The sequence below is a fragment of the Coffea arabica genome, chromosome 8c (assembly GCF_036785885.1).
Source record: "Coffea arabica cultivar ET-39 chromosome 8c, Coffea Arabica ET-39 HiFi, whole genome shotgun sequence".
Lineage (NCBI taxonomy): Eukaryota > Viridiplantae > Streptophyta > Magnoliopsida > Gentianales > Rubiaceae > Coffea > Coffea arabica.
In genome coordinates this window covers 18,551,310-18,577,608 of record NC_092325.1, presented here as the reverse complement: position 1 = coordinate 18,577,608, position 26,299 = coordinate 18,551,310, and the positions used below count along the sequence as shown (strand labels likewise).

At 39.8% G+C, this 26,299-nt stretch overlaps 1 long non-coding RNA gene and 1 pseudogene across 1 annotated transcript; one reads left to right on the top strand and one right to left on the bottom strand.

Moving 5' to 3' along the window:
• Positions 1-26,299, top strand: part of LOC113735794 (origin of replication complex subunit 2-like) — a 48,999-nt pseudogene that overhangs the window by 9,361 nt on the left and 13,339 nt on the right.
• Positions 1,997-3,805, bottom strand: LOC113736093 (uncharacterized). The gene is made up of 2 exons (XR_003459593.2): positions 3,586-3,805; positions 1,997-2,182 (listed from the first exon to the last, which is right to left on the bottom strand). It is a non-coding gene; the product is annotated as an uncharacterized lncRNA (long non-coding RNA).

The window sequence follows — 26,299 nt, the reverse complement described above, 5'->3', positions numbered from 1 at the left end:
AGGTCAACGAGTGCAAGCATTAATAATTGGATTCGTTCCCTACTAAAGTATAGGTTCATTAAAAGGCCAAGTGAGTAGCTTAAGCTACTTAATCCGGCATGCAAATAGGGTCTAAACCACGGTGAAAGTTCATGGAAAACAAATCTAGTATGTACATGAAAGTTTGGCAAAAGAAAAGTTTTACTAAAGCTCAAAGGCTTCATTACGGTTTAAACTGTCTCGCCCGGCCAGCCTCGGTAAAACAGTCATTGCTCATTGTGGGAAAGTCAGAATTAGGTTCCGTCAGTTGCATTGGAAACTAGGTTCATAAGGGTAAATTTTTTTAGAAGAAACCATTTCCAAAATCCCAACATAAGTGGCTCAAAATTAAGAAACCAAATGAACTTTCTGGACTGTCTCGGATGAACAGTACCGCCCGGACAGCCAACTTTCTAGACTCGCCACGGATCGCTCGGGATGAACCAGAAAATGAGCTTTGTACCGTTTTAAAGCTCTAAGAGTCTACATTCAATTACCACAAACAGCACTCAATTCCAAGCAGTGAGTAACACGTTATGACCTTAACAAGATTGCTGGACAGAACATTTCTGGACCTAGTCCAGCTTTCCTCCTTGTTTATAACTCAAACTTTATTCAACCAAATTGGCTAATTTTTTGTAGACAAACTCCACACACATAACCCAACATATAACACTCACTTTTGTAGCCAAAATGTGCATGAAAATATCAAGGAAAAACCAGGCAGCAAGCTTAAAAGGTTTCGGTCAGCACACTTTAAAAATTTCTAACTTCTACTCTTCTTGTTATTTTCATTCCTTGCACATAACAAGTATTAGATCCAACTAAATAGGGGTTTCAAACATATCAATACTTCATAAGCACACATGAATAAGGGTTAGACATTTCATCAAACACTTGGTATGCATATTAGTAAACCTAACCATTACTTGATTAACTCAAGAAACTAACCCCAAATTCAACCATAACAAGTTGTTTTTCACCATTTCAACCTCAAGTAGATGATATAACATCATAAACCCAAATTTTAAAGATTACATACCTTACTTACAAGTTGCTTTGGTCACCAAACAAACCACCACAATAGAAGCTTTAGGCTTGAAACAACCTCAAAGATTGAAGGAAATTTTCTCACAAACTCTAGATCTTTCTCTTTTGGTTTTTGTTCAAGATCAAACTAAGGTTGTCATAGCAAGAAGATGGAGTTTTCTTCCTTCCCTTGGAAGCCCTTAAGGTGGACGAAATTTTGGAGGAAAATGAAGCAAAGTTGGTTTAAAATTCCTCTAATCCTTTGGTCAAACAAGATACATGGCTAGGGTTTTGCCACATGGCTCCATTATTGTCCTAACCTTTCTTAATCTTTGACTAATGCCATTCTTACCTTTCCAAATGCACCAATAATTATTCAACACCTCAAATCTCTCACATAAAGTCTCTACCACTAATAAAAGAACACTTGGACAATTACAAGTGATGAATTATTTACAACCTAGCTCAAGGAAATATTTTACTTCAAGTAAAATGAATTGAAATGAAATGCATGGAAATTATTATAACACATAGAAAATAATTTGTAAGGGCATATATTAAATGGTCTAGATCTTATAATAAGGCATGTAAATAAGAAAATTTTGTTTTAAAGTGAGGGTCAATACAAGGGATTTGTTGTAACACATTGTGAAATATAATGCTAGGGCATATAAGAGATGGTTTAAATCTTGGTGCAAGGCATGTAGTTTGTGTGGCGACCCCACTTCCCCCTAAGGCGAACCAGAGGGTTGGCGGGCCGTCTGCCCAACTCTCGCCAGGACTCACGCAAGCAGCTAGCAAAAGTCCTTCCGAAGTATAACCTAATCTATTGCAACATCGTTTCCTTCCAAATAGGCCGGTCTCTAGAATCACATAAACTTCAGAGATAGCAGTGCCTTAAGATAGCTAATGCCGATTCTTAAAATACCTTCCCGATTACAACCCAAGAAACAAAACATATAATTCAAATACATCCTTATAAGCCAAGTAACAAATTTCATACAAGCCACATACAAATTCAAGGGTTACACTTTTCCAGCTTCAAGTGGCAACCCGAAACAAAAGCTACATTGTTTAATTCAAACTACATGCTTAAAGTACAAGTAGATCTCAAGTCTTCCTCAGTTGTCAGAACCTGTAAACGAAAACCACAACGTGGGATGAGCTACACAGCCCAGCGAGGTTCCAAGACGCTCTAACAGTTCAAATAGGTCAAGTAAGTTATGCATATCGTATGCATGATTCTAGATTACACAATGGCATGTTACCATGAGGTGATAATCATTACACGGGTAATTGCTACTTTGAAAACACATGTAGAACTAGTACTTTTGGAATGAATGGCCATATAAATATATTTTCATAAATTTTCAGTCAAACAGATAGTGGCTCGTCCGACTAGAAGAACATTACAAGGATTGCTTCATCTCAGAGGTTAATGCTCATGAGGAGTCTTACCCGAGAATGCCAACTAGGAGAGCAATAACATTATAATAGCAAAGCAAACACAAAAGGATACGGTGTTCCAGTGGAACTTTGTCGGTCATCTGCACCTTATAACTCCCGGATCTCCACGGTTGACTGGCCATCACCTTATCCCTCCAGTGGTAATACTCGAGTATACCGAAACGGTTGTCCAGGGTTCCAACCTACCCGACCGAACCCAGTCCTGGCTCGAGTAGGTCAGTAACCGAGGCGGGGCCCAAGTTCAGCTTATAGCTTACAACATGCACAGGTAACAAAGTAATTCGACAAAAGTAAAATTCATCATTTGAATAGGTCGAGGGAGGTAAAGTACACACTCGCCTAACAATGATGGACAACTTCATATGAGCATATAATTTATGATAATCAAGTAATCAGTAACCACATATATTAGAAAATGGTAAGTAAAACACGGTTAACGGTAAACGATAAACGGTAAACGGTAAACGGTGGTAATTACGGTTAATTGGTAGACATATGTCATTCTAATAGGCCGCCATTGGCCGTTTTGCACTTTTACCACGTAAGAGTCGAGGAGATTCACACCAACGACGTTACTACGTTTTGATTCACGAGAAAATGTTTTACGGTGATGATTCACGAGTCGAGGGATTCACCCAACGACGCAACCACATTTAGATTCACAGATTCATTAGTTATGGTAGTTGATTCACGAGTCGAGGGATTCTCCCAACGACGCAACCACATTTAGATTCACAGATTCATTAGAAAATATTTCACACACTTCACCACTCGAACGGCTAGTGTGATAAAGTACACACTGTGCACTTCGATGGATCGGAACTCATTTTCCAAATTGTCACATAACGAGTCACAAGAGCACTTTAACCAAATAAGCATAAAATAAGCAGGCTAAGCACATATTGAGTTTACAAGATTATTTGATAGGGTTAATCATTTAACCAATTCATGTCGATATGCAATGCATATATATATTTCTTAAATAGGCACGAGTATGGTAAATACTTAACGATCATGAAATGAGCATGTCCTAGACTTACTCAATTACGTATTCTTGTATGGAACACTCACCTAGTCAAACAAGGGCAATAGGTTCAATTTGAAGTTCAAGCGTCCTCTGTCGGATCCTCTTAAAGGTCCTCGTGTGCGCCTGAACGAATAGTAATAGTCTATCATTTACAATCCCTACTATTGTTGAAAATCGTGTCATAGTACAAACTTAGGAAAAATCTCGTGAACAAGTCTTAATTATCCTAAATCTAAATTCTCAAGCGGGGTTTCAAGGTACAAGAGAAATTAGGTCTACATCATGAAATTCAAGGATAAGACATTTGAATATTATCGAAGGAATAAGGAGTACTTGAAAAACTCCATTTCCTTGGAATACGGAAAATTTCAGTTTTGATGCAATACTTTGAAAAATCGTAACTCACCTTTTACATGTCCAAGATTAGAAAACTTGGTACCGTTGGAAACTTCCTTCAAAATGCTAAAAGTTCCTAGAATACACTTTTTCATGATTCTAAATGGAAGATAGTCAAAATGGGCTCAAAGTTACTGTTTTGGTTCATAAGGCAGATTTAAGTTAGTTTTTGGCCAACTTTGGAAATTCGGCAAAATTCACTTGTTTGGAAATAGCTTTTGAAATTTGCAACTCTATTAGTGTTGTAATTCAAGAGTATAACAAAACAAACGGAATGAGGAACGGAGTTTTGAACACCAAGATACGGTAGCTCAAAGTTACTAAAATTTTGTTGTTAAACAAGGGTTTTCCAATATCAAGTCTCGAACTTTGGTAATTTATTTGACCCATGAATCGGTCTCGGAATAACACCATAATTAGCAGTATAATACTACCATATAAGGGTTGTTCCTCTACCAAATTTCATGGAAAAATAACTTCGGAAAGGTGGTCAATCAAACACCTAAATTTTCGCAAATACTAAGACAAAACTGCCTTGAACCTTTTGTTTTTCCATTTCAGACATTTGGTCAAAGAAAATTCCTCCAAACCTGGTTCATTTGTTTAGGCAAAACTTAAAGAACGTTCATGGTACATTTGGTAAGTGTTTAGCATCAAAATATTCAGTTAGCAAGTCTTTGCCAAACCTTGCATCAAATCTGTCTAAAAATCAGGGTTTTCAAGGACAAAGCAGGTTTCACATTTTGATCACATATAACTCAAATTAACTCGGAATTTGGCATGGTTTAAGGCATTGGAAAACACATTCATAGACCTATAATTTCACAGAAGAAAGCATTTTGAAATTCTGTGAGAACCCGTAAAACCCTAATTATTTTCCTAGGGTTTATTTCCCCTTAATTGCATGTTTTCTGCATTTTCTGGCTTAGAAATATTTTCTTAGTGGATTTTATGAGCAATTATAGTTTTAAGATGATTTTTCTAACATTGGAGAAATTTTAGAAAATTAAGAGTAAATAGTGGACGTGGGACCCACTAGTGCGAAAAGTTCGGAAAAATTCAGCCAATTAGGTTAAATTCCGGATACTGTGTGAAATTTATCGGGTGTTAAGAGATAAGTAAAATGTGTGAAGTGATTGATGTGAGAGGGAAAAAGAAAGATAAGAATGCATTAATGAGTGTGACAAGTGTCACAATATGATTGGGTGGACTTTAAGAAATACTATTCACATTTTTGACTTTTTTGACCAAAGGATTAAATATAAAAAAAATGCCCAAAATTCACCATTTTTCTCTTCCTTGTGGCCGGCTCTCTCCTTGCAAAGAAGAAGGAAATTCCACCAACTTTCAAGCTTCCATAAGCTTCAATCTTCCATAAACAAAAGCTTAGACTAGATTTCACTCCATAAAATCCTATCTTCTAGTGCTAGTAAGGGTTGTAGTGAAGTTTGTTTGAAGAGCTAAGTGTCCAACACCTCTCTACATCTCTTGTTTCTTGGTAAGTTATGCTTGAACACCCTACTACACCTAATGATGGTATTATTATGCTTAGAAGTGGCTTGAGTGTTGGAATATGTGATTTATCTCTTGATTTGGCTTGTTTTGGTGAAGTTTTTATTTTATTGGGAATTTTTCTGGTTTAATATGAAATGAATGTTGTGGCCATCTTTGATGATTGGCAATGGACTGTAATGGCTCTAGTAGGTATGTTGGATAAGTATTTGCAATCAATTTTGGATTTGGATGGAAAAATGGAAAATTAGGGTTCATAAAACCCCAATTCTGTCCGGTTTTGGATCATAGGGTTAGAGGCCGAATTAGACTTTACTCAAAACATGAACGTTGTAGGTATTGATGTGTTTGAGGTGCCTGTAAAATTTTAGGTCATTTGGATTAGTGTAGAGTGAGATATGACGAAATTACTGTAGCTGTTCTGCTTTGATCAGAATGCGAAAACTGCGATAGTAATTGGCCATTATGACTGGAATTGGTTTGGATTTTGGAGTTGGGGTCTTCTGATGAAATGTATCTGGATGTCTTAGCTAACTTATGCCTTTGGAATTTCGGCTTTTGGACTTGTATGGACTGAGATATACCGATTACAGTTTTCTGTGTTTTGAAAACCTGTTTTGGTGATTCTGGTTTAGTGTTTGGCATTTTTGACCTAGTTGGGCTAGGAACTGGATTGAGTGACCTTCTACATTACTGTAGCCCTGTTCCATAGCTTCGAAACGGTCGGTCTTACACCCCCATCCGATAATTGTAGTGAGAGTTGTGCCATTACCGCATTATGACGTCAAAACCGGTTTTCTTATCAAGGCCTAAGTTAAAGCCCTTTTCTTAATTTCTGGTTTGCTATCATGCTTGTATATGTTTATAAAACCCTATTGGGGTTGTAATTGGCATGGCTATATGGCTCGGTATCGAGTCTCATTGAATGTGTTACATGTTTTAGGACGTGACGGTAGCTCACGACGTCTTGGTGATCACGGTGTATGAAACACCACTTTCTTGCTTGGTGAGTATACTACTCACTTACTTGTTATAATGTGGCTTTGCTATGTGTATTTGATGTCTTGAAGGCTTAATTGGTTATTGGAAGTGATTGAGGTGAGGGTGTACTTGACCGCCCTCACCCCTTGTAATTTCCTTCATGGCTATTTACCGTTTTACTGAAATACTGCATTTGTTATATGAGATACTGAATTCCATGCATGGAAACTGATTTGGTGTCGTTGGACGAGTATCCAACGGCTTTACTGCATTACTGAGCTCAACCCCGTATGGTAGTAAATTGGATCGAGCCGGCGAGGGCTTGGTCGTGAAAATCATCATGCCACGGGGACTGTACTGGGGAACCTTGTGGTAATGAGACCCTTGGTTCCGGTATACTCGAGTATTACCAAAACTACTGAAATGGAGTGCGGGCCCGGTTGGGGTATGTTGGGTGGAAGGATTGGAAGTAAAGTGTGTGAGAACCCAGAAAAAAAAAATTTATTTATTTATTATTTTATTCCTGTGCACCGTTTTCTTGTATTTTCTTTATTATATTACTTTTATCAACATTTTATCAGTAAATATAGTTTTTAAATCATTTTTCTAGTATAAGGTAGTTCGTGAGAAATTTGGAACGTATTTTGGACGTGGGACCCGCTAGTGCATTTAGTGAGAGAGATTCGGCCGATTCGGTTAAATTTTGCATAAAGGGATTTTATTACTAGGTGTTAGGAGATGATTAGAAGTTACCTAGATGGATTAGGCCATGAGGGGCAAGAGGATAACTATAAGCAAGACAAAGTGCCAAGTGTCCAATCTTGGTTGGACCAAGCTTGCCTAACTTTTGACTAAATGTTCCTTACTTTATTTAAAGTGTAATTTTGACCAACAAGTCTTCATTCTTCATCTCCTCATAGCCAAACCTCTCCAGCCAAGAAGGAAAAACATTCTTCAACCTTTCATCTCCAAATCCTTGCTCAATCTTGAAAATCAACGATTGTTTCTTGAATTAGTCCGTAGAATCATCTTGCTAGGAGGGTTTGAAGACCTTGGTGGTGTTGTTTTGGAAGAAAACTCTCTAAGCTTCAACCTTTCTTGAAGAACTAAGGTATATTGCTTGGAACTCATCTTTTGTTTCTAATTTTGGCCAAATGGTGCCTTATAGTAGCTATATACGTGATTGTACGGAAGATTTGGTGGATTGGAGTGAAGTTTCCTAATTTTCTGATTTTTCTTGGAATTTTTCTGGTTTCATATGATGGATATGATTGGGTTTGATTTGGTGGTTCCAAATGGTGTTTTATAGCTCACTTGTGCGTTAATTGTAGTTAATTGCGGAAAATTGCCGCTTGTGCGGAAAATTTCAGATTTAGGGTTTCAATTGGGGCTTTGCTATGGTTGATTGTTGAGCTTCTAATTGGCTAGTATTGAGGGGTATTGTGACCCTAATGAAGTATATTGAATGCCTTATGAATTGTTTGGGTGCTTGTGGTTGTGTTGGATGGTTTTTATTGGTGTCTTGTAGGTTGGAAAAGCTGAAATTTTAGGGGAAATGCTGTCCGAGTGTCTAGGGCATTGGATCCTTGTGAGTTGGGTTGAGATTGACTAGAAATGAATAATTTTAGGGTTGTTTCTACTTTTAACCCTAAATATTATGTATTTTTCATTTCCAAGCTATATTTGGGTTTTACCTTAATAGTTCCTATTAAAAGGTATTCGACTCGTGTTTGAGTCTTAATTGTACTTTCTTGATTATTATAGGGCGTGCCGGTGATCCGAGGCTCACGTCGGGCGAAAACTTGTGAAATTTCTTTGTTTGACTTGGTGAGTGTACTACTCACATATTTGTTATTCCGTGGCTTTCTTGTACTTGAATTCTGTGTTTTGGACTAGTTGTGATGATTGTTTGGACTAGGTGAGGCGAGGGTGTACTTTACCACTCTCGTACTCTCTGGCCTACTTGTTTGGTTATGATATAACTTGAATACTCTTGACTGTTTATTATATCACTTGAATACTCTTGAATGTACTTGATTTGGTGTCGATTGGATACCATTGCTTACTGTATCTCTGATCCTTTACTGTTCACTCTGAGCTCTACCTCATTGGAAGTCAATGGACTCGAGCCAGTAAGGACTTGGTCGGGGACATTTGACAAGCCATGGGGACTGTATTTTGGGAATCTTTGGGTATGAGTGTGAGGACTCACAAAATCCTTACATATTTCTCAAAAATTCCCTTTTATTTGAAAATTATTTGAAAATTATTATTTCATGTTATTCATGGTTCAATCACCCTAGAAAAGTGCCAATGACCATAGGAAATTAGGGTTTTCCTATTCGTTTTCAATTCAAGGTGAAATCGGATTTTTCGTGTAACCGTAGTATAATTATCCGGTACCGAGTAAGGATCAAATTTGGTGCTTAAGAGTGACTTTTAAGTGAGAAATAATATGTGATTAGGAGCAATGATATAAAGTTGGTGAATAGGAAGTAAAAATCCTAGTACGGGGGATTTAAGGAAAAACAGTGCGAACCGACGTGTACCGGGTACTACCGATTTAACCACCACTTGACCACCACTTTCTTACCATACAAGCTTATCACTAATTGAGCAAAATATCTTCCCTCTCATGATTACTTATTGACCAAAATATGTGGCCCAAAATGCAAGGAAAGAAAGAGAAAATTGTGTGGTTGAGGTTGAGCCAAGTGTTGGCCAAACTTGTGGTTAGAATTAAGTCTTATCTTTCTACCTTCTTATAAGACAAACTTAGCTTAATCTCCTTCATTTTATTCTTCATCTTGGCTGAGCAATAGAGGGAGAAAGGGAGAGCAAGAGAAAACAAATTCCTTCTTGATTTACACCAACCAAGTGCTAAAATCGAATTCTAAACCGATTGATTGTAAGTTTGGAAGCTTGGGAAGCTAAGGGAACCAAAAACTTCAAGAAATAGTGGAGGATCACTCTTGCAAGCCTTCTTTTTGAGGTATAAAATCTGATCTATGGCTTTGATCCTTTTATTCTTGCTTAAGATGTTAAATAGTCCATGTTTTGGGTTTGATTACAAGTGATGCAAGTTGTTGTGGTGATTTTTGGATGAAATATGTAAGTTAGAGTTTGATTAATTTCTGCCTAAACTTGTTATATGGTTAGTATATGTTGTATATAAGGTTATATAGGGGGTTTTGGTAGCAAGTGTATCAAGAAATTAAGAAAACTATCATTGAAACCAAAAGATTTCAGATTTCTGGAAATTTTCATCCTATTCTGTCCGAATTTGAATCCCTATGTTAGAAGCCGAATTGGCCTTTGGTCAAAGAAGGAAAGTTGTAGAGAATGGTATTTTATAGGTTCCTACAAAATTTCAGCTCAATCGGAGCAACGTAAGATGTGAAAAGTCCAAAATACCCTTACTGTTTTAAGTATTTCCCAAGCAGTCCGTGTGATCAGTTAAGTCCAGTTTATCACGTTTTTCGACTAGGATCCATTCTGATTTAGCTTTTTGCCAAAACATGAAAGTTGTAGTATTCTGAATTATCTTTCAAATGCCTCTAAGAACACCTGATTCAGACTTGTATACTCGGAGATATGTCAATTACAGTGTTCTGCGTTTAAACAACCGACGAATTGGTTTCTGGTTTAGTAATTTGAGAATTTGACTAAGTTACATTAGGAACTGGACTAAGTGACCTTCATGAATGTTGTAACTCTGTGTCTTAGCTTCGAAACGGCATAATGTTCATCCCAATCCGATAAGTGTAACTCCAGTTGTGACCATTATGCATGAACCCGTCAAAACTGTCTTTTGTCAAATTGCATTTCCGCACTTGTTATTACTTTGATTTTTGTTCTTATATTGTCTTGAGCCTATGAAATGGCTATTATGATGAGTTTGTGCTGTACATGACTTTGGGTTTGGCTGAGAAAAAAATCATGAAGCCAAAAATGGCTGGAAAATTAGGTAAACACAAAGGGCGTGCTGCCCAAATTTTCGCCCGAAAGCTAAGTTCTATTTGAACTTGTATAATACTATGACCGTTTTCCCATCTTAAAAACATGATCCTTCTTCAATTGGAAACTCCAAATGTTTACTTACTCTTACCAAATAAAGAGGAGTAGTTTAGGATTTTCTTGAGTATTTTGTCCTCTCTTTTTCATGAATTTCATTAAGACAATTAGTCTATAATATCTACTTGAATATAAGATAAGTTTCAACCACATAAACGATTCCGAAAATGGTATTTCCTAGTCTATCTAGTTGGATTTTGATTTGTCTTTAGTTCAAGTGTTTCCATTAGAAAATTTTATAACCCTTTTGAGTTGGTTTTATGTGTGGTCTATGAAACCCTAGTTATTTTTATCCACGAGTCCAAATGTCCACGTTCCACTTTAAAGTCTTTTTATACGTTCTACTCATCATGCGACGAGTCTCTTTGATTGCACCTAATTGGTTGTGACAAATGAGTGGTAATATTCTTTTCGTTTATTCTTAGGTTTTCTCGGTGATTAAAGATAATATCCGGAGAGATATTTTGCCATTGTTTTTCATACGTAGGTGAGTGTTCTATATACGTTTTGTTTCTATGACTATGTGGATTGTTGGGTCTATGTGATTATTTGTGACTATTTGATTAAATGTTACTTGTTTTCTATGATTTCTAAAATGAACTTTTTCTAGGTGAGTGTGTACTTTATCGCACTCGACCTAAATAAATATGAAATTTTCAATGATTTAATGATGGAAACATTAGTTGCGCATGATGTAAGCCTTTTGGCTGAATTGGGCCCTGCCCTTCGTTACCGATCGACTCGAGCCAGAAGCGGACTCGGTCGGGCGATATGGTGACCCTGGGTGAATTTGGTATACTCGAGTATTACCTTGTAGTCCGGCTACGTCCGGATGGGTGGAGTCCGGCCAATGTCCGGATGGGTGGAGTCCGGTCAACGTCCGGAAAAGGGGATGAACGAACAAAAGGATGAACGAGGGATTCTACTTACAAAAAATGTATTTTCAAACGATTGGAGGAATAAGGGGAAATGTTAGGGGAACGAACGAACAAACGAATAGCTCCTCGTGAGCCTGTATCCTTTTAATGAATGTATTATCATTACTTTATATTGAACATGTTTTCTGGATTAAATGTTATTACATGACTAATGTTCTTGTTTAATTACTTGTTTATATATATAGAACCTCACTGGGCTTTTTAGCTCATACCACGTCAATTGTTTTCCTTAGCAGGGGAAGGCGAGCAAGGACGAGCGTTCTGTATAGTCTAGTTGATCTAGTTCTTTGGCCTTGTAATGGTTCTCGCCCTAGTGCTTGGCACGGGCTGGTTGTATGAGGAATGAGAACCCTTGTATATTCGATGTTTGTACTTGAATGGTAAAAACTTTGAAGACTTCTGGTGTGTAGAAGTTTCTTATCTTTTACTTGAGCATCTATTGTCTATGGATGTATATACATGATTTGAGTTCCATAGTGAGTGAGTCCTGGCGAGAGCTGGGCAGGCGACCCGCTGAACCCTGGGGTACGCCCTAGGGGGAAGTGGGGCCGTCACAGGTGGTATCAGAGCTTAGGCTTCAGATTTCTGTAGTGTATCCTAGGCTTAAAGTTTGGGATGCCGGACTGTGGGATTTGATTTGATTTGAAAGGTAAGCAATTGAGGGATAAAACCTATAGCTGCTTCGCGTGGTCTTTGCGCGGAGTGAGCCTGGACTAAGTGGTGAATAAGTATGAAGGATTAAGTGTTCGTTCGAGCATAAGTTATGGATCATAAATGTTATCGGCCTTAAATCTTTCTCATGGTATCTGAGGACCATAGATAGGTACGTCAGGTAGGAATTTCGATTGTAGATAGTTTACTCTTGGGACTGCAGCTCGAGATGTGAATTATCTTATTTCGGATTCTCGTGCCCGAGTACTCCAGAGTTGAGGCGATGCTAGCTACTAGGTACTTGAGACTTGTATTTTGGAATATGAACAGGCTTTGTCCGACTAAAATGAATATAAGAAATCTACGGACATCGAGTGACTAGGAAGTGACGTGAGAGACCGGACGGGGTCATCTTAGCTGAGTCTGGAAAATAGTGTAACCCAAAAGATCCTTGTGGTGAGATTGCAATGATTCTTAGTACGTGATCAACTTTCGAGAACTATTTTTTGATCTGATTAGTGCGAGTTGGAATTTCGAGGTCGAAATTCTTTTAAGGGGGAGAGAGTGTGAGGACTCGCAAAATCCTTACATATTTCTCAAAAATTCCCTTTTATTTGAAAATTATTTGAAAATTATTATTTCATGTTATTCATGGTTCAATCACCCTAGAAAAGTGCCAATGACCATAGGAAATTAGGGTTTTCCTATTCGTTTTCAATTCAAGGTGAAATCGGATTTTTCGTGTAACCGTAGTATAATTATCCGGTACCGAGTAAGGATCAAATTTGGTGCTTAAGAGTGACTTTTAAGTGAGAAATAATATGTGATTAGGAGCAATGATATAAAGTTGGTGAATAGGAAGTAAAAATCCTAGTACGGGGGATTTAAGGAAAAACAGTGCGAACCGACGTGTACCGGGTACTACCGATTTAACCACCACTTGACCACCACTTTCTTACCATACAAGCTTATCACTAATTGAGCAAAATATCTTCCCTCTCATGATTACTTATTGACCAAAATATGTGGCCCAAAATGCAAGGAAAGAAAGAGAAAATTGTGTGGTTGAGGTTGAGCCAAGTGTTGGCCAAACTTGTGGTTAGAATTAAGTCTTATCTTTCTACCTTCTTATAAGACAAACTTAGCTTAATCTCCTTCATTTTATTCTTCATCTTGGCTGAGCAATAGAGGGAGAAAGGGAGAGCAAGAGAAAACAAATTCCTTCTTGATTTACACCAACCAAGTGCTAAAATCGAATTCTAAACCGATTGATTGTAAGTTTGGAAGCTTGGGAAGCTAAGGGAACCAAAAACTTCAAGAAATAGTGGAGGATCACTCTTGCAAGCCTTCTTTTTGAGGTATAAAATCTGATCTATGGCTTTGATCCTTTTATTCTTGTTTAAGATGTTAAATAGTCCATGTTTTGGGTTTGATTACAAGTGATGCAAGTTGTTGTGGTGATTTTTGGATGAAATATGTAAGTTAGAGTTTGATTAATTTCTGCCTAAACTTGTTATATGGTTAGTATATGTTGTATATAAGGTTATATAGGGGGTTTTGGTAGCAAGTGTATCAAGAAATTAAGAAAACTATCATTGAAACCAAAAGATTTCAGATTTCTGGAAATTTTCATCCTATTCTGTCCGAATTTGAATCCCTATGTTAGAAGCCGAATTGGCCTTTGGTCAAAGAAGGAAAGTTGTAGAGAATGGTATTTTATAGGTTCCTACAAAATTTCAGCTCAATCGGAGCAACGTAAGATGTGAAAAGTCCAAAATACCCTTACTGTTTTAAGTATTTCCCAAGCAGTCCGTGTGATCAGTTAAGTCCAGTTTATCACGTTTTTCGACTAGGATCCATTCTGATTTAGCTTTTTGCCAAAACATGAAAGTTGTAGTATTCTGAATTATCTTTCAAATGCCTCTAAGAACACCTGATTCAGACTTGTATACTCGGAGATATGTCAATTACAGTGTTCTGCATTTAAACAACCGACGAATTGGTTTCTGGTTTAGTAATTTGAGAATTTGACTAAGTTACATTAGGAACTGGACTAAGTGACCTTCATGAATGTTGTAACTCAGTGTCTTAGCTTCGAAACTGCATAATGTTCATCCCAATCCGATAAGTGTAACTCCAGTTGTGACCATTATGCATGAACCCGTCAAAACTGTCTTTTGTCAAATTGCATTTCCGCACTTGTTATTACTTTGATTTTTGTTCTTATATTGTCTTGAGCCTATGAAATGGCTATTATGATGAGTTTGTGCTGTACATGACTTTGGGTTTGGCTGAGAAAAAAATCATGAAGCCAAAAATGGCTGGAAAATTAGGTAAACACAAAGGGCGTGCTGCCCAAATTTTCGCCCGAAAGCTAAGTTCTATTTGAACTTGTATAATACTATGACCGTTTTCCCATCTTAAAAACATGATCCTTCTTCAATTGGAAACTCCAAATGTTTACTTACTCTTACCAAATAAAGAGGAGTAGTTTAGGATTTTCTTGAGTATTTTGTCCTCTCTTTTTCATGAATTTCATTAAGACAATTAGTCTATAATATCTACTTGAATATAAGATAAGTTTCAACCACATAAACGATTCCGAAAATGGTATTTCCTAGTCTATCTAGTTGGATTTTGATTTGTCTTTAGTTCAAGTGTTTCCATTAGAAAATTTTATAACCCTTTTGAGTTGGTTTTATGTGTGGTCTATGAAACCCTAGTTATTTTTATCCACGAGTCCAAATGTCCACGTTCCACTTTAAAGTCTTTTTATACGTTCTACTCATCATGCGACGAGTCTCTTTGATTGCACCTAATTGGTTGTGACAAATGAGTGGTAATATTCTTTTCGTTTAATCTTAGGTTTTCTCGGTGATTAAAGATAATATCCGGAGAGATATTTTGCCATTGTTTTTCATACGTAGGTGAGTGTTCTATATACGTTTTGTTTCTATGACTATGTAGATTGTTGGGTCTATGTGATTATTTGATGAGACCCTTGATTTCCGGTATACTCGAGTAATACCAATTCTGTACTGTGTGGTGTTCGGGCCTGGTAAGGGGAAAGTGAGGTGGACGGATAATTGGAGTAAAGAGGGGTCTACGGTCATGATTACCTGGTATACATTGACGGAGAGTCAATGAGATGAGATCAAGTATGGCAAAAGAGGAAAAGGGCTCTTGAGAGCCATCCGTATCCTTTTATTCCTTACATTTGGGTGTTATTGCTTTTACTTACTTGACGAACGTATTTGGACTGAATGCTCTTGAGTTTATGTGATCTGGGTATATGTACGTGACTGTACCTCATTGGGCGAAATCTCACTTCGTGAACTTTGTTTTCCTTACAGGGAATTATCTTTTGGACTTTTGACTGTGATGAGTAAGTTGAGTGGAGCTAGTCGAGAGATTTTGTATAGCTCCTCAATAGTTGGAACCTTTGTTGTACTTGGATTTAAATGCTTTCTTTTGGCTTGTAACCATACAAAAGTGGTTTGTAATAGGGTGTATTCCTATCCAATGGATTGTACTTGGCTTGTATATACTCTTTTCAGTGATTGTTGGAAATTTCTTGTAATCAATGGGATCTTGGCGGATTGTGACGTGGCAGCCACTATTCGCTTTACGTTTTGCCTTTTGTTTTCCCGTTTCTCATTTATTGGGTTGATTAAGCGCGCCAATATTTTCCCGAACGACTTGAGTTAGTGTTTGACCGTTTTAGTAGTCCTGGCGAGAGTTGGGCAGGCAGTCCGCTAACTTCTTTGGTACGCCTTAGGGGAAGGTGGGGCTGTCACAAGTGGTATCAGAGCCTAGGCTAGAAATAACCTGGGCGAACCAGAAACCTGTTTCTTAGAACTCTTGGGGTTTGTGTTTAGACACCATTAAGTGTGAAAATATTGTTTAAGCTATAAACCTTTGCTATCTTTGTAGGTTATGGCCGGTACCAGTGGTGCAGGCGGAGGCGAGCCACCTCAGAGGCGCCCCCGAGTCATCGATTATCAGGAGAGACCCGGAGGTCCGATCCGGCTGTGGTATACCGCTAGTCGGACCCGCCGCTGTAGGCGTTGCCAGTTTTACTCCTACGCGGACCACGTGGTTGAGGCGGTACTTGCCGAGCGGCGGAGGCTGAGATGTGACGACGCCAGGGAGCGCACTGAGACCCTTAGGCTTAGAGGCATCATGCGGATGCAGGCCGATAGGATTGGAGAGCTCCAGGGGGACGTGGCCATGGAGCAGGAGAGGACGGACGCTCTGCGAGAGCAGTTGCAGGTGGTTAACGACCGCCTTACTCGCGTAGTCCGGGAGGTGAGAGACCGATCCGGCGCGATTATCGATGAGTGTGGGGCGCTGATCCAGGAGGTGATTGGCGCCAATGCGCCAGGGGGAGCTCCAGGTGGCGGAGCTCCAGGTCAGGGAGGCGCCCCTAGCCCTAGCTCTAGCTCTGGGGGGGAGTCGGTTGGCTCCGTCGAGGACTAGATTAGGGTTTTGAGCCTTATTTTGATCCCGTGTGAGGGATACCTAGGAAAAGCTTTGGTTAGTTGTTCTGTACTTTTGAGACCTAGGTTGTATAGTGTATTTTGGCAGACCCTCTTTTGGCTTCACGGGAGTACTTTGTATATATTTGCTTGACTGCTTATGTATGACTGTTTGACACAGTTATGTGTTCCATGTATAAATGTGCTATGTGTATACGTGCCTTATGTGGTGTTTACTTTTAATTTTGTTCATGCTTATATGACTATATTGATATGCCTTTTGATATTAGTTTGTGCCTCGATTTTAGAGTGACCTAGAGAATGGAAGGCACTCGTAGTGGACGAGGTCGTGGCCGCGGGGTTAGGCAACCCACAACTGACGAGGGTATTAGGGATACCTCAACTGAACCAAACCCTGAACCTAGGGTTGACCCTAATGCCCAGATAGCCGCTGCTATGTAGTAAATGACTGACCTGTTAGCCCACGTAGTGCAACAGCAGGGCCAACCTCCTATCCAGCAACCTCGGAACCCTGGCCATGTAGTGGAAAGTGAAGATCGGGCCCTGGAGAGATTTCAGAAGTTCTCTCCGCCAAAGTTTCTAGGCGGGCCAGATCCGGACGTGGCCGAAAAGTGGTTAGAGAAAATGATAGATATTTTTGCCGCCCTACACTACTCAGAGGAGAGACAGGTTACTTTCGCTGTCTTTCAATTGGAAGGAGCCGCGCGTTCTTGGTGGAATGTGATACGCATGAAATGGGACCGGGAACAAACCCCAAGAACATGGGTAAATTTTGTGAGGGACTTCAACGCAAAATACTTTCCCCCTCTAGTCCAAGAAAAAAGGGAGGACGAGTTTATTAGGCTCCGCCAAGGGACTCAATCAGTGGCTGAGTACGAGAGCCAGTTTACTCGTTTATCCAAGTTTGCCCCTGAACTCATTCTGACGGAGCAAAGGAGAGTTCGGCGTTTTACTCAGGGGCTCAATGTGGAAATTCAAAAGGATCTGGCGGTAGCCCAGATCCACACTTTTAGTGACGCCGTGGAGAAAGCTTTGCGAGTTGAAAATGCAAGGCTTCAAGTAAGGAACTTTCAGGTGAAAAAACGGGGGTTCTCTGCGAGTAGCTCGACCCAAGGGGATAAAGGGACCCCTCCCAAGTTTGGAAGAGGAGCCGGTGGAGGAAGGCAACCGGGAATGACGCGAGGGACTCCGCCGAGGGGTGGTCACAATGGACGGGGCCCGCAGAAGAGCACCTCACAAGGAAGTTCGGCCTCAGTTGCACGTGGACCTTGTGGATTTTGTGGAAAACCAAACCACACTGAGGACAACTGTTGGAGGAAGGAGAGAAGATGCTTGCGCTGCGGGAGTGCAGAGCATCAAATAGCTAACTGCCCAGTGTTACCTCGGGAGACGAGAGCAACCACTCAGTCGTCGAAGGCCAACTCGGGACAGTCCAAGGTAGAAGGGACAAAGCCAAAGGTGCCAGCTCGGGTTTACTCCCTTGAGCAACAACAAGTCCCTGATTCCTCTGGGGTTGTAGAAGGTACGATCCCTATTTTCCATCGTCTAGCTAGGATTTTGATAGACCCTGGTGCTACCCATTCCTTTGTTAACCCCGATTTTATGTGCGGTATTGATATAAAACCCGTTAGCTTGCCTTATGACTTAGAGGTTAGTACTCCTACGGGGAACCAACATTTGATTACTGGTTTGATGTATGCGAATTGTGAAATATGGGTAGGAGAGAGAAAGCTTTTAGGGAATCTTATAAGTTTGGCCATTAAGGGGTACGACGTTATATTGGGTATGGACTGGCTAGCTAAGTACGATGCACAGCTCGATTGTAAGAGAAAAGTAGTGGAATTTCGTATACCGGGGGAGGCGACCTTAAGGCTAGATGTAAGAGGTAGTTTAGCCTCATCTGCATTGATTTCGGGTATTCGGGCTAGAAAATTTTTGTATAGAGGGGCCCAAGGGTTTCTAGCTTTTCTTATAAATACTCCCACTGATAAGCTGAGGGTTGAAGATGTGCCTATTGTAAGTGAATATCCGGATGTGTTTCCTGATGAATTAGTAACTTTACCTCCGGAGAGAGAGATAGAGTTTAAGATTGACCTATTGCCAGGAGCGTCACCTATCTCTAAGACCCCCTATCGAATGGCACCTGCTGAACTCAAGGAGCTGAAGTTGCAGTTGCAAGACCTGTTGGAGCGTGGGTTTATTCGTGAGAGTGGATCTCCTTGGGGGGCTCCGGTACTATTTGTTAAGAAGAAGGATGGAACGTTAAGACTGTGTATCGACTATCGGGGACTAAACAACATGACCATTAAGAACAAATACCCACTTCCCCACATCGATGAACTGTTCGACCAGCTACAAGGCGCAGTGGTCTTTTCAAAGTTAGATCTCCGACAGGGTTACTACCAGTTGCTAATTAAGCAAGAAGATGTACCCAAAACTGCTTTCAATTCTAGATATGGGCATTTTGAGTTTGCGGTCATGCCTTTCGGGTTGACCAATGCCCCTGCCGCCTTTATGGATTTGATGCATCGAGTTTTCAAACCCTACCTGGACCGATTCGTTGTCGTGTTCATTGACGACATTTTGGTCTATTCTAAAACCCGTGAGGAACATGAGCAACATTTGAAGTTAGTGTTACAAACCCTGAGAGATCATCAGCTATACGCCAAATTTAGTAAGTGTGAATTTTGGCTGGAGAAAATCTCTTTCTTAGGACATGTGATTTCAAAAGAAGGTATTACAGTAGACCCCGCGAAAGTAGAGGCGGTGGCTGAATGGAAGAGGCCAGAAAATCCCACTGAAATTCGCAGTTTCTTAGGGTTGGCTGGGTACTATAGACGCTTTATTAAAGACTTTTCTAAACTGGCCGGCCCTTTAACAGACCTGACGAAGAAAAACGGTCGTTTTGTGTGGGATACTAGGTGTGAAACCAGTTTTCAGGAGTTGAAGCGAAGGTTAACCAGAGCTCCTGTTTTGGCCTTGCCTAGTGGGAAGGACAGTTTCACTGTTTATACCGATGCTTCGAAGGAAGGTTTGGGGTGTGTGTTAATGCAAAATAAGAATGTGATTGCCTTTGCCTCTAGGAAACTAAAAACCCATGAACAAAACTACCCTACCCATGACTTGGAGTTAGCTGCTGTGGTCTTTGCTTTGAAAAAGTGGAGACACTATCTTTACGGGATTACCTTTGAGGTTTATTCAGACCATAAGAGTCTTAAGTACCTGTTCTCCCAAAAAGAGTTGAATATGCGGCAACGTCGGTGGATGGAACTCTTAGAGGATTATGACTGCACGATCAACTACCATCCTGGTAAGGCTAACGTAGTAGCGGACGCCCTAAGTCGGAAGGCTCAAGTAGCCGGGTTGATGGTCAAGGAGTGGGAGATGTTAGGAGCAGCTAGTGAGTGGAACCCTAGATTGGGATGTAAGAAAATAACTTTTGGGAATATTCGGGTAACCTCTACTATTCTTGATCGAATTAAAGAAGCCCAAGAGAAGGATCCGATGGTACAAAAGTGGAAGGAAAAAGTAGAAAAGGAAGCATTACCTGATTTCAATTTGGGTCCCGAAGGGATTTTAAGATATAGGAATCGAGTAGTGGTGGCCAATGATGAAAACCTGAAAAGAGAAATTTTGGAGGAAGCCCATCGATCAAAATACACGATCCATCCTGGTAGTAATAAGATGTACCAAGATTTGCGACGGTTGTACTGGTGGGATAAAATGAAGAGGGAGATTGCTCAATATATCCAAACCTGTCTGATTTGCCAGCAAGTTAAGGCTGAACACCAAAAACCCTCTGGACTGTTACAACCTCTTGAGATACCTGAATGGAAGTGGGAAAATATCACGATGGACTTTGTTTCTGGATTGCCAAGAACTCAAAAAGGACATGATGCCGTTTGGGTGATCGTTGATCGGTTGACCAAATCGGCCCATTTCTTACCTGTGAATGTGAAAGATTCCCTGGATAAACTGGCTCGGTTGTACCTGAATGAAATTGTGAGGTTACATGGGGTTCCAGTGAGTATAGTTTCAGACCGAGATCCTCGTTTTGTATCAAGGTTTTGGCAAAAATTTCAGGAGCACTTAGGGACCAAAATTAACCTTAGTACAACTTATCACCCCCAGACGGATGGACAGTCGGAGCGAACAATTCAAACCCTCGAGGATATGTTACGAACGTGTATTCTAGATTTTGGGGGTAATTGGGGCCAACATATGACTTTAGTAGAGTTTGCCTATAATAATAGTTTCCATTCGTCCATTCAAATGGCACCATACGAAGCTCTCTACGGACGAAGGTGTCGTTCGCCCATTTATTGGGATGAAGTGGGGGAAAAGAAAGTTCTAGATCCAACAACCATTCCTTGGATGGAGGATGCGCAAGAAAAGGTTAAATTGATCCGTCAAAGACTCCAAACAGCTCAAAGCCGACAAAAGAGCTACGCAGATAACCGAAGGAAAGATTTGGAGTTCGAAGTTGGAGACCGTGTCTTCCTTAAGATCACGCCACTACGAAGTGTCACTGCGGGTAGAGGAAAGAAACTTCAACCACGGTTCGTGGGGCCATACAAAATTCTCCAACGAATTGGGAAAGTAGCGTACCGACTCGAGTTGCCGCCAAGTTTATCTCGGATTCATGACGTTTTCCATGTTTCAATGCTGAAAAAGTACTATCCTGATCCAACCCACGTTGTGCGACCAGAAGAGATTGAGTTAGATGAGGCACTCACCTACGAAGAGAGACCTGTACAAGTACTCGATCGAAGGATTAAGGAACTGAGGAATAAGCAAATCCCATTAGCGAAGGTTATGTGGAGGAATCATGGTTTAGAGGAGGCAACTTGGGAATTGGAGGAAGAGATGCAAAAGAAATACCCTGAGCTGTTTAGTAACCCAGGTGAGCAATTTCGAGGGCGAAATTTTTTTTAGGGGGAGAGGATGTGAGAACCCAGAAAAAAAAAATTTTTATTTATTTATTATTTTATTCCTGTGCACCGTTTTCTTGTATTTTCTTTATTATATTACTTTTATCAACATTTTATCAGTAAATATAGTTTTTAAATCATTTTTCTAGTATAAGGTAGTTCGTGAGAAATTTGGAACGTATTTTGGACGTGGGACCCGCTAGTGCATTTAGTGAGAGAGATTCGGCCGATTCGGTTAAATTTTGCATAAAGGGATTTTATTACTAGGTGTTAGGAGATGATTAGAAGTTACCTAGATGGATTAGGCCATGAGGGACAAGAGGATAACTATAAGCAAGACAAAGTGCCAAGTGTCCAATCTTGGTTGGACCAAGCTTGCCTAACTTTTGACTAAATGTTCCTTACTTTATTTAAAGTGTAATTTTGACCAACAAGTCTTCATTCTTCATCTCCTCATAGCCGAACCTCTCCAGCCAAGAAGGAAAAACATTCTTCAACCTTTCATCTCCAAATCCTTGCTCAATCTTGAAAATCAACGATTGTTTCTTGAATTAGTCCGTAGAATCATCTTGCTAGGAGGGTTTGAAGACCTTGGTGGTGTTGTTTTGGAAGAAAACTCTCTAAGCTTCAACCTTTCTTGAAGAACTAAGGTATATTGCTTGGAACTCATCTTTTGTTTCTAATTTTGGCCAAATGGTGCCTTATAGTAGCTATATACGTGATTGTACGGAAGATTTGGTGGATTGGAGTGAAGTTTCCTAATTTTCTGATTTTTCTTGGAATTTTTCTGGTTTCATATGATGGATATGATTTTTGGTGGTTCCAAATGGTGTTTTATAGCTCACTTGTGCGTTAATTGTAGTTAATTGCGGAAAATTGCCGCTTGTGCGGAAAATTTCAGATTTAGGGTTTCAATTGGGGCTTTGCTATGGTTGATTGTTGAGCTTCTAATTGGCTAGTATTGAGGGGTATTGTGACCCTAATGAAGTATATTGAATGCCTTATGAATTGTTTGGGTGCTTGTGGTTGTGTTGGATGGTTTTTATTGGTGTCTTGTAGGTTGGAAAAGCTGAAATTTTAGGGGAAATGCTATCCGAGTGTCTAGGGCATTGGATCCTTGTGAGTTGGGTTGAGATTGACTAGAAATGAATAATTTTAGGGTTGTTTCTACTTTTAACCCTAAATATTATGTATTTTTCATTTCCAAGCTATATTTGGGTTTTACCTTAATAGTTCCTATTAAAAGGTATTCGACTCGTGTTTGAGTCTTAATTGTACTTTCTTGATTATTATAGGGCGTGCCGGTGATCCGAGGCTCACGTCGGGCGAAAACTTGTGAAATTTCTTTGTTTGACTTGGTGAGTGTACTACTCACATATTTGTTATTCCGTGGCTTTCTTGTACTTGAATTCTGTGTTTTGGACTAGTTGTGATGATTGTTTGGACTAGGTGAGGCGAGGGTGTACTTTACCACTCTCGTACTCTCTGGCCTACTTGTTTGGTTATGATATAACTTGAATACTCTTGACTGTTTATTATATCACTTAAATACTCTTGAATGTACTTGATTTGGTGTCGATTGGATACCATTGCTTACTGTATCTCTGATCTGAGCTCTACCTCATTGGAAGTCAATGGACTCGAGCCAGTAAGGACTTGGTCGGGGACATTTGACAAGCCTTGGGGACTGTATTTTGGGAATCTTTGGGTATGAGACCCTTGATTTCCGGTATACTCGAGTAATACCAATTCTGTACTGTGTGGTGTTCGGGCCCGGTAAGGGGAAAGTGAGGTGGACGGATAATTGGAGTAAAGAGGGGTCTACGGTCATGATTACCTGGTATACATTGACGGAGAGTCAATGAGATGAGATCAAGTATGGCAAAAGAGGAAAAGGGCCCTTGAGAGCCATCCGTATCCTTTTATTCCTTACATTTGGGTGTTATTGCTTTTACTTACTTGACGAACGTATTTGGACTGAATGCTCTTGAGTTTATGTGATCTGGGTATATGTACGTGACTGTACCTCATTGGGCGAAATCTCACTTCGTGAACTTTGTTTTCCTTACAGGGAATTATCTTTTGGACTTTTGACTGTGATGAGTAAGTTGAGTGGAGCTAGTCGAGAGATTTTGTATAGCTCCTCAATAGTTGGAACCTTTGTTGTACTTGGATTTAAATGCTTTCTTTTGGCTTGTAACCATACAAAAGTGGTTTGTAATAGGGTGTATTCCTATCCAATGGATTGTACTTGGCTTGTATATACTCTTTTCAGTGATTGTTGGAAATTTCTTGTAATCAATGGGATCTTGGCGGATTGTGACGTGGCAGCCACTATTCGCTTTACGTTTTGCCTTTTGTTTTCCCGTTTCTCATTTATTGGGTTGATTAAGCGCGCCAATATTTTCCCGAACGACTTGAGTTAGTGTTTGACCGTTTTAGTAGTCCTGGCGAGAGCTGGGCAGGCAGTCCGCTAACTCCTTTGGTACGCCTTAGGGGAAGGTGGGGCTGTCACAAAGTGAGGTCTACAGTTGTTTGGTACTTTTAACATTGACGGAGGGTCAATGAGGTTGGATCAAGATTGCAAGCGCGGAAATGGGCTCTTGAGAGCCGACCGTATCCTTTTACCGTTTGGCTTCATTGCTTATTTGTATACTTGAAGTGATTGGTTATGCTATATGCTATTGGTTGCTAATGTAGTAGTATACCACTGGGCTTTAGCTTATTCCGTGTTATTTGTTTTCCTTACAGGGATATAACTACTTTTGAGAATGGATTGGATAGTCAATTGCCAAGTTGAGCATGTAAATGTCTTTTGTGTAGCTCTTGAAATGAAACCCTAATGTGTAACGGGTTCATTTCCTTTTGATAGGCAAACCGAATTTGTACTACCTTATTGTATGGTTTTGGCTTGCCGTTTTGGCTTGTAAATGTTGAATTGATGTATATATATGCTTGGTTGATGTTTGGATGGATTTCGGATCAATGCGATTTTCAAACGGAAAAGAAAAAATTTTTGGCGAGGATGAACAGTGCCGAATCCGGCCAGGAATCCGGCCAGAAACTGGCCGGATTGAAGGCCGGATTGCCTGAGGGAAATTGGAAATCCGGCCAGTTGCATTCGGCCTGGAATCCGGCCAGACAATCCGGCCGGAATCTTGGCCGAATTGCCGGCCGGATTGCGAAGGGAAATTGAAAATTTTTGGATTGCTCTCGGCCTTGTATCCTGCCAGATTTCGGCCGAATTCTGACGTGTCTTCTACTGTTCATTTCGGCTTCGATTTTCATTTTTTTTTATTTTGAGATTTTGACTTGTTTGCGCGCAATGGGTTGTTCCGGAACGTAATATATATCGACGTAAACTGTGTGAGAACCCGTTTTCCCCTAATATTTTTCCTAGGGTTTATTTCCCCCTTAATTGCATGTTTTCTGCATTTTCGGGCCTAGGAATATTTTTCTGGTAGATTTTATGAGTAATTATAGTTTTTAAATGATTTTTCTAGTATTGGTGAGTTTTTAGAAAATTAAGAATATATTTTGGACGTGGGACCCACTAGTGCGAAAAGTACGGAAAAATTCGGCCAATAAGGTTAAGTTTCGGATACTGGTGGAAATTTATCGGGTGTTAAGAGATAAGTAGAGGGTGACATGGCATTGATGTGAGAGGAACCAAGTGATAGGAAGGCATTAAATGAAGTGCCAAGTGGCACTATGTGATTGGTCCACTTGTTGGACATTTTTGACTTTTCTTATCATGGATTAAATATCTCAAAAATTGACTAAAAATTCATTCTTTCTTACCTCTTGTTGGCCGATTCTCTCTCTTGGACAAGGAAGAAAAACTTCTTCAATTTACAAGCTTCAAACTATCTCAATCTTCCATTCCAACCAATTAAACTTAGATTTGCTCCATAAAATCACTCCATTAGGTGCTAGTAAGTGACTTGGTGAAGTTTTTGGAGAAGCTAAGGTGTTCCACCACTATCTCTCTCTTGTTTACTTGGTAAGTGGTATATGAACACCCTCCCATATCTAATGATGCTTATTTTATGCCTAATGGTGGCTATTGTGCTAGAAATTGTGGATTATTTCTTGGTTTGAAGTGATTTGGTTGAGTTTTTTATTTTTTGAGGAATTTTCTGGTTTCATATGATCTTGATGGTGTGGTTGTTTTTGATGGTTGGTAATAAGGGGCTTTGGCTCTAGTAGGTGCATATGATAGGATATTGCAATCAATTTTGAATTTGGAAGAATTTCTGGAAAATTAGGGTTCTTGGTTGAACATTCTGTCCGAAATTTTAGGTCATAGATAGAGGCCGAATTGGACTTTGCTCAAAACATGAAAGTTGTAGGTATTGATGTGTTTGAGGTTCCTGTAAAATTTCAGGTCATTTGGATGAGTGTAGAGTGAGTTATGCCGTTTTTACTGTAGCTGTTCTGCTTTGATCAGAATGCGAAAACTGCGATAGTAATTGGCCCTTTTGACTGGAATTGGTTTGGATTTTGAAGTTGGTGTCTTCTGATGAAATGTAGCTGAATGTCTTAGCTAACATATGCCTTTGTTTTCTGTGTTTTGCAAACCTGTTTCGGGAATTCTGGGTTAGTATTTGGCATATTTGACCTAGTTTTGTTAGGAACTGGATTGAGTGGCCTTCTACATTGTTGTAGCCCTGTTTCATAGCTTCGAAACGGTGGGTCTTACACCCCCATCCGATAACCGTAGAGAATTTTACACCATTACCGCATAATAAGGGCAAAACAGTTTTCTATTTGGGG